This window comes from Chinchilla lanigera, unplaced genomic scaffold (genome assembly GCF_000276665.1).
Source record: "Chinchilla lanigera isolate Chin_1 unplaced genomic scaffold, ChiLan1.0 scaffold00072, whole genome shotgun sequence".
Taxonomy (NCBI): domain Eukaryota; kingdom Metazoa; phylum Chordata; class Mammalia; order Rodentia; family Chinchillidae; genus Chinchilla; species Chinchilla lanigera.
Genome location: NW_004955473.1, coordinates 10,078,591 through 10,088,345, shown reverse-complemented (window position 1 = coordinate 10,088,345; position 9,755 = coordinate 10,078,591). Strand labels below are relative to the sequence as shown.

The 9,755-nt window shown below is 36.5% G+C and overlaps 1 protein-coding gene across 1 annotated transcript in view; it reads right to left on the bottom strand.

Moving 5' to 3' along the window:
* The window catches only part of Tenm1 (teneurin transmembrane protein 1), a 784,186-nt gene that overhangs the window by 253,662 nt on the left and 520,769 nt on the right, over positions 1–9,755 (bottom strand). The gene's annotated exons all lie outside the window — the stretch shown is intronic.

The window sequence follows — 9,755 nt, the reverse complement described above, 5'->3', positions numbered from 1 at the left end:
GAACAGTTAAACAGCAATAATCACAACCGAGTGTTGTCGTGCACTAGATTCGTAATATGGAGAAATTATCTGTAAAAAAAACAAAAAAAAAAAAAAAAAAAAAAAAGGAAAGGGAGGAAAAGAAGCAAAATACTTGGAGTGGAATGATTGAAGGGGATTCCCAAAAAATGATAATACTGAAAGGATATAAAAATTATAAAAACTGAAGAATTTCTATAATTCATGAAAGACATCAGTCCTCAAGCTTAGCAAGTGTCAAATGGGATAAAAATTAATTCCCACTGATCTTCAAGAAAAGTCCGTTGGCTTTAAATTTGAAATAGGCACAATAAAGTAACTTTCCCTGCCTGTCACAGTCAATTAGTTCTTTTATTGTAAAATGAAAAAAATATACCTACTTTATTTATACCTCAGGGCATTATTACAGTAAGAAAAATCTATTGGCTAGAAAAGATTTATTACAAGAAAATATTTTGTTTTGGGATATGTGGCAGCAATAGCACAAGCCAAATTCTTTACAGTACACTCAAGTATGCATTCATTCTCTATGAATTTGACGTTATCAAGTTTCTAAGTGAAAATATATTGCATTTATTCTTTCCTAAAGAACTAATCTCTGCACTTTACATCGTTCCTGCCATTCTCGCCAATGATTCAGAGGAATAAGTATGTAAATCAAGTATCTGCAGCAGCTCTATGTGTATTTTTGTATCACCAAAGCGCAACGTGCACTTCCAATTCTATTAATGACCCTGTAGTAAGTAGTATAACGACGAAAAGAAGGAAATGGGTGTGTAAGTATTTGGAGACTAAATTACAATCTTCATGCAAATGTAGGCTATTTTTACTATATGAATAATATCATTCAGCTTACTTTGAGAGAGACAATCATCTGATTTCGGCACACAAGATCGGGACAATTTACTCTGACCTGTCTCCACATTCTGTGCATTGATTTTACACAACTGAATCTGGCTTCCTTCCATTTCTTTCAGCAACTGCCACCACAGGACCTTTTCTCCTCCTCCTCCTCTGTCAGAAGGCTGTTATGGCAGCAGGACAAACCGAAAGTTGGCATCCAGGTGCTCTCTATCTCCATAGGTCTCACCCTCAGGGAAAATATACCTCTTACACACATCCTTTTTGGGTCTATGGTCACTTCATGTAGCTAAGCATGAACTGCGGAAAATGCAAAATAGCTAATGAAATCAGGTAAAGAAATCAGGAAACGAGCTTGAGTAAATGAGGGGGCATTTAATAGTGAAACACAAATTTTGCCTTTTTTTGTATTCTTATTTCTTTGTCCAAATCATTCATTATTATACTGTACTTTAACCACATAAATAAGTATGCAACACACAATGTTACATTTTCTTGCTTTACAATTCCATCTTTTTAAAGTGTGTCCCTGGTTTGAGAACCATTTTAAAGCTTTAATATATTGAAATAATCAGTAGAGTTAACTCAGATTTACTGAGAGGCATCTGCAAATTTCCCTCTTACTTTAAACTTGTCAAATTGTCAAAAGTTTCACTGTATTTTTGCATTGCTGCCTGCTAATGATGGCATAAGAGGTGTGGCATTTAATGCCTCAGAACAAGATGTAAAAGATGTCTTCTGAAAACATTATATATTTGATGTGCTTTAAATCATCTCACGATACATGCAATCTTGGGACATTAAATGAGCTCTTTTAGAAAAGAAATGAAACTTTAAAATCTGAGAATAACTTTGGATTCAATTTCTATTTTCATTTAATCCAAAAAAATTCTTCGGGGTGACAAACCAGGTCTGAGTAGGATGCGTTGCTAGGAAATCATTATAATAGTGTAATTTTTTTTCCTATTTTATATCTACCTACCAAAGATACTTCTTTTTAAATTATGTCTTTTGGTACATTTCAGATATAGATAATAATCATATTCATCACAGGGGATTTGTATCTGCAGATGATGTGCTTTGATTCTTCTTTTTTCCTGATCCCCTCTCCTCCTTTTAACCTCTCTTCCCTCCATACTTAAAAGCTTTGTTTCCATTTAACCCTTTTTACCATATTTTTTCTCCTTTTCCCTTTCTTCTGTTTCCCCCTCAAAGATACTTCTGCATATTCAGATTCACACATTAAATTGATTTGGAATTATCTTTAGGATGCTTTTCAAGTATCATGAATGAACTTCACTCATTTCAGTAATCTAGAGTTAATGTTTTGACCTCACTTTTGTTTTAATAGTACAGCTACCATGCTTCAAGTAAAAGTTTCTTTTATTTAATTAAGTAAATCACAGTCACCTTAGTTTATCTTTTATATTTTATGAAGTATAAAAAGAATTATTTGAAAGTAAATTTGAGCACAGGCCATTATAACTTGAATATCAAGGTAAAGATAATTAAACCTACATCTGAATTAACCATTAAGGCTTTTGTCCTTTTACACTAAAAATACTATAATACTCCCTCACCCATTGTGTTTCAATGAGTAGTTGTCTAGATCTAAGCTCTTATTTAAGACCCAGGTGTCTATAGCATTATGGTATATTAATATTATTGTTAAATAATAGAAAAAATTTTAAATCTGAGAATTACTCATGTGTCCAAAACTATGGAGAGAAAAGTACTTGCAAGTCTAGGTTCCTAACCTGGTTACATTTGTGGTCTTTTCCATGGATGATGGTAAATTCTGGTTACCTTGCACGTGAGTGGATCTTTTTTCTGTCAGAGGCATGATCAATGTCTACACAGTCATTCCAATAGCATGTGCATTATGTTTTAAACAAAAAATTCTTTGTCTAATTGAATGATTCTACTGTAACTATGATATGTGAAGGAGATTAAATACTGTATACTCATAAGTCAGTTTAAAGGGCCTAATCAATTCCTGGAAATTGTAGGAGAAAGTGATGCTAGACATAGAGTGTCAGATGAAAATCTTTTGATCATTGGCATTTTCAACAAAGGGGAAAGCTAATAATGTTTTTAAAGCATGTGACACTTGTATAATCAAGGAAAATTTTCCTAGTAACAATAATTATATGACCCTATTACAATTTCCTCCTCTAATTATCTCTTTTATTAGTAGTTGCATATCACCATTCATTAGGGAACACAAAATGTAATGAGACATTATTTTAATGAAGATATATATACACACATGCATGTTTATGTTTGCACATGTGTATCCACATATATAGAGGCAAATTCTCAAATAACGTGGTCTATATATCAAAGTATGGATGTCCTTACAATGACCACAAAGCTATATTCAATGAATATTTTCTTAACAGAAACATTACAGAGTTCAGGGAGTTTATGGACTGTATCCATGAGTTATTCAGAATCAGTGTGAATAGTCCAATATACAGAATCAAGACTCATAGAGTTCAGAATTGGAAAGGACCTCAAAGATCTTTTGGCTAACCTGCTACTCTTTCACAAATATTAAAAATTTGAGTAAGTTACTCAGTCACTCTCTGATGTGAATACATGTGTGACACACAAACACAGTCATGCACACACACATATACACCATATTCTCATTTTTCTCGGGCTCAAAATGGACATATATTATAGGATGATGTAAAAATGAGTATCTGTATAACAAAACCTTCAGGCAATTTAAGAAAATAACCCTCATGGATAGGATAAAGAGGGACAATGCTGCATAAGATTTCTATTGTGTTGCATATAGTGTATTCAGAAACATCTCACAGCCTAGTGTTCCATATCTCTCTGACTGATTAATCCACTTCTAAGACACACTATAATAAGAAGAGATTGGGGAAGAGAAATGCCAAGAGTTGTCTTCTCAATGGAAATAGATTCCTTCCCTGATTGGCTGTTATTCATAAGAAACAATAGAGGGAGTGGCTAATAGGCATTTTCATCAAGAAGAGAAGAGCTCAAAGTCTTAAATTCTAATTTTATGTACCCCTTCAAAGGCTTTGTGAAAAAGAAAAAAGACTTTACAAACAAAAATAGTAGATGCATTTTATAATGCTGATCTCAGACGATAGGGCCAATATCTTTTGAAAAGGCTGTGATACTGACTTAATATCAAGGAGTTATGTTTTAAGGGAGCATGATTTGACCTGTGGTATATTCAAATCTAAACCATGATATAACAAGCTTCATTTTATTCCTCTTGAGGTATATTTAAAGAGAAATGAGTTAACTTTTGTGAAGTGCCATGACACTATCAGGTTAAAGAAGTCTTCATCAAGTAGCAATTGAGGGATGCTAACAATACTCAAGGTGCAGTACATAGAGAAACAGACTGAAAATCAGTAAACCATTCATGGCACTCCTCTTGGTAATAAAGAAGCACAAATAGTATGCTAACAGTTAAGCTTCATGTGCTTAGAGGAAGAAAATGGCCAATTGCAAAAAGTATATCCACCTTTTAAATGACACGACCCATTTTAAGAATCATGTGTTAAATTGCTTCCTGCACTAAGTGCACTCAATTAAAAGTCTTTGCAGTGAGATCATCTCAATGGTTAAATATGCTCTGTGGGAACAACCTTTTTGGAGTGTAAAAATCATGTAAAGACTCTTCCTACTGTGTCAGTGGAGACCTGGAAGGCATTACCTTTCCTTATTTGTCAATTTGGAAGTTTTATTAGAAATTTATTTAACTGAGACATTGCTGAGTTCGTGAACGTATCTGCTACACTTTTGCTTTTGTGAGCAAGAGATGCTTCTAGTGAGCTTTCTCTGTTAGTTCTAGAATGGATGAACATGGCTTTAGTTCAGGATTCCTGAACAAAAATGGGCCACTTAATATACTTGGTATGAGATGCCCTTCATCTCATTTTTGGTAAGGTAGATTTTTCACTTGACTTTTCCTTTTGTCTAACTTCTGTTCCCCTTTGGAAAGGATGAGGTTGAGCAGCTGAGAAACACACTATACACAACAGGAAATCAGCAGACCTGCTTTCTTCTTGCAGGTTTGCCACTAGCTAGGTCTATGACCTTGAACCAGTAATTAAACATCTCTGGTTCTCAGCTACCTCATGCTTTAAAAATATCTATTTCTTGTTTATTATTTACCATCTGTATTTCTATACCTCTGATGGACTAAAGCTGGGAATCTGTTATATGGGAATCTGTTTTCCTCACTGTTATATCCCAAGGTTATAGCACATAGCACAGAGTAGACACTCAATGAAAAAATTTTAAATAAATGAACATTTCATATCTCATTAAAGTTACAATTCAAGCAGTCTCTCCATGTCCATGTAGAAGTCAGAGCTAGTGAGAACACCTACTTTCCTTTATATCCATGCAGTAACCAATCCTATTAATGTCTATTATATCTGTCCTTTCTATCTTCACTTAAATTCCTTTATATCAAATTTTCATCAGTTTTAGTATATTCTCCAAACTATTCCCAATATTACATTTCTAAAATACAAATATGATTATGACACTACCTTATTTAAATGCCCTTAATGGCCTTTAGAACTTAATGCAAGATATTTTATGTTTGTTCACATTTATATTGCCAACCATGGATATCATATTTCATTCTTTTCTGCATAACATTTTCTCAATGCTGATGGAAACATAATAGTGGTACAATAAAGGACAAAGGTACAAGAAGTGAGGAGGTAAGACTAGTTCAGCAACTGTCATAGCTTCAGACAAATTAACCTCTCTCTGTCTCATGCATCAGAATCTTCAGGGATGCTAAGGAAGTCATACTAGACACCACCATATTTGAGAAGCATCAAACCAGATATTTCTTTCAGATCTACTTGTGTATTGGGCTGTGTTAGTCAGCTTTTTGTCACTGTGACAAACCACCGAAGTAATCAACTTACGAAGAAGACAGGCTTATTTTGGCTCACAGTTCAGAGATCTCAGGCCATGGGTAGCTATTTCTGTTGCTTTTGAGTGTGTGGTGGGAGTGTGTGGTGAAGGAAGCTGCTTACCTCATGGTGGTCAGGAAACAAGAGAGAGAGGGAAGAGATCATCATCCCACAGTCATCTTTCAAGGCAAACTTCTTGTGATGCCACTTCCTACTAGTAAGCTTCACCTTTTTAAGGTCTCATAACTTTCTGATAGTGTCACAGGTTACAACTAAGCCTTTAATATATGGAGTTGTGGAAGACATTTAAAATCCAAACTAGAGCATGGGGGATCAATTTTCTCTCATCATTTAATTTGTTTCAATGAGTGAGGGTTGTGTAGGGTGACAGAGGAGTTGGAACCAAGCACTAGGCCAAGCATACATCTGGTGCATGTACACTTGTTAGATATGTAGAAAGTGATTTTTACAATTGACACTTCAGTTATTATTAGATTATCTTTAGCATTTTCATCAATTTCTGAAATTTTAAAATGTAATCCCTCACCCATATTATTTCTATGTAAGGCAATAGAATTTTCAGGAAGTATGGTTAGAACTATAATAAAGTTTTATGGTAAAATTAATTCCCTTAAGAGAGGGATATTCTTGTTTCCTTAGTGTAAGATCACATACTTTAGATTATGAGCTAATTCAGTTGGACCAACAGTTCCACAGAACACTGATCCTTTTGGTTTACTGTATGCCATGTTATATCCTAAACAATATTCATAGGGTTTGTAGGAGATAACAGTTCATAAATTGTACTCATTCAATGAGCATATAATAGATACAAAGTATCCATTATACAAAGTAAAAAGAGGGGCTGGGGATTTAGCTCAGTGGCACAGTGCCTGCCTGGCAAGCGCAAGGTGGTGAGTTCGATTCCTGGTACCAGAAAAAACCAAAAAAACAAAACAAAACAAAAAAAAGTAAAAAGAATTGTTCATTCCTTTCAGTGGTTAAAACTCATGTGAAAAAGCAAGCAGTGTTCATAAATACCTATATCATGATGTTATCAGTGTTCTTTAGCAATACACATGGGATATATCTCAGGGAACTTTACTGATGTGATAAGGTGAAGTTTTATGGAATGACTCAAATTGTAGTTGGTGTTGATGGATAGGTTTGTGTTTCCTAGGTGGAAAAGTAAAAACATCCAGTGCTCAGGGAAAAGCATGGAAAAAGGCTGAAGTTATGCTGCATTGGGGTAAAGAGAGCATACAGACTATGTGGGAAGCAGGAAAGATTTACACAGGAAGCAAAAGTGCATGACTGGCTAGAGATAAAAGGTTTGGAATACTTTATGTTGACCTTTTGATAACAGGCTAGGAAATTCAAAGTTTACTTGCAGTAAGTGGGAAACTACTGCTATTGTTTAGATCTAGAGTATTTCATGAAAGACCTCATGTGCTCATAGGTGGGAGTTTTGGAAGATGACTGAACTATGGGGATGATATAGCTGATTTGCTTTTCAGAGGTGGGGTCTGGTTAGAAGATGTAGGTCAGTGGGAGTGTAAAGTGGAAGGGTACCTCTCCCTTCTTGGCTTCTCCTTTCTCGCTTTGTTTCCTAACTGTCAGGGTGTGAGCAGCTTCCCTTACCATAGAGGTAAGGCTTCCTTTCCCATCTTACCTTATAAGTACCTTTGCCTAGATACTTCCATCATGCCTTTCTGCCTTAGAGCCAACCTATCACAAACTGTAAACCTGAGTCAAAATATACTTCTTCTCATTTAGGTTGTGGCTATTGGGCATTTGTCCCAGAAGTGAGAGAATGACTGAAAATGACTGTGGTACTGGAAAAGTGGGGTCATTGCTGTGACTGTTACCTCACCATGAAGTTTAGAAGTCTTTAGAAATGGTTCATGAGAGGAGTTTGGAAAGGTTTGGAGATGCGAGTTAGGGAAGCCCTAGAGTGTTGTGAGCCAAGCTTCACAGGAGATTGTAGTTAAAGCTCAGAAGAACAGAAGGCTGTTAAAAATGAAGATGTAAAGACCATGTTTAGAAGGTTTCAGTTGGGAACAAGGATTCTACTGCCAGGAAGACTTTAGGGCATGTATGTTATCCTGTGGCAGAAAATTTGGCTACATTTTGCTCATGTCCTGTTACTTTGAGAGAGACTTAGATTAAGGGTAATAGAATACTTAATCTGGTGGAGGAAATTTCAAGGTAGCCTAATGCTCAGGCTATAGCATGGGTACTGTAAGTTTGTGCCTGTAAAGCTTTACCCAAGGACAGCTTAATTGTTAAAAAGACCAGCATTAAAAACAAGCCAAGTAAGTCCTTTACATCAGAATAATAAGAAAGGTACCTTGAGGGCTTTACAGGAATCAGAAAAACACATTCTTTGCAGGCTCAAGGGTTCAAAAGTAAAAGACTATTCTTCAAGGAGAGAGCCCCCGGGTTTCCTGTCCCAGAACAGCCAAATAGGAAATTGGTTCACCAGGTTTTGTTTCACAGTGCTCATCCTTAGGCACTCAGAGGTTACTACTTCTATGGTTCAAGGGGACCTGACTACTGCTTATGCTGCCAGCAGATATTGGCATCATTCCCATGTGCTGATTTTATAGGCACACAGAATGTAAGAATTTTGGGGCCAAGGAGGCTTCCACTGAGTTTTTTTTTTTTTTTCTCTGGTACCAGGAACCGAACTCACGACCTTGCGCTTGCCAGGCAGGCGCTTTGCTGCTGAGCTAAATCCCCAGCCCCTCCACTGAGATTTCTGAAGAAAGTCTAGTAAGCCAGGGAATGTGTCCCTGAGGGAGCAGTGTGTGAAGATGTAACACTGGAGTCAAAAGTGAAATGGAGATCCCAGGAAGTTGGAAAAGCCAAGAACATGGACTTTCCAAGAAAAGTCATGGGTGGTGAGCAAAGTGACCCCAAGGAAGAAGCCATGAAGACTACAACTTTCAGTGGCATAGAGCTAGAGCTTCTCAAATCTTTTAGAGTTCATATCTTATCTTATCTTGAGTTCTGGACATACAGCTACTAGATTTAATATTTTTTTCTGCTTGATTTTGGTCTTGCTTTGGTGCTAATGGTTGCTATTTCCTTGTTCCTCCCTTTTGAAATCAGAATATTTAACATGTGTCATTATATAGCTGCATTATTTAACTTTCTTTTTGATTTTTACAGGGCCTCACAACTGAGTTTGCCTTGAGTTTCAGAGGAGACTTAGGACTTGGACTTTTTAGCACTGCTGTAACTGTGAAGACTTTGTGAACTCTTAAAATTGGGTTAAATGCATTTTGTGTAAAGAGACGTACATGAATATTTTTTTGGGGGGGTGCAAGGGCATGATATTATGGTTTGGATGATGAATGCCCCAAAATGTCTCATATGCTCATAGGTGGGGCTTCTGGAAAGTGATTAAATTATGAGGGCAATATAGCTGACTTCTTGTTAAGAGGTGGAATTTGGCCCAAAGAGGTATATAAGTGTGGGCATGACCTGAAGTATACATCTGCCTCCCTTGCTCCTCCCTTCTCTCTCTGTTTCCTGGGTGCCATGAAAGGAGCAGCTTTCCTCTGCCAAGGCCCTTCCATCATGCCATCTTAACTTAGAGCCAACCTATCATGGGGTGTAAACAAACCAAGATAAACCTCTCCTCCTTTCAAGTTGTGGGTCCTGGGGTATTTTTCTCAGCAATGAGAAATATGAGTAAGACAGTTGTGGAAGATGTTAGGGTGGGCAATGAGAAAAGAAAAGTGATGTTCTAGAAAAAGTAACTGAACAGCAATATGCAATATATAAAATAGATTTCCTGTGCTGAGTTGTGTTTTTAGTTGACGGACCACTCAGTGAAAATGCCCGGGGCTGGGGATTTAGCTCAGCGGCAAAAGTGCCTGCCTGGCAAGCGCAAGGTCGTGAGTTCGGTTCCTGGTACCGGAGAAAAACCAAAAACCAAAA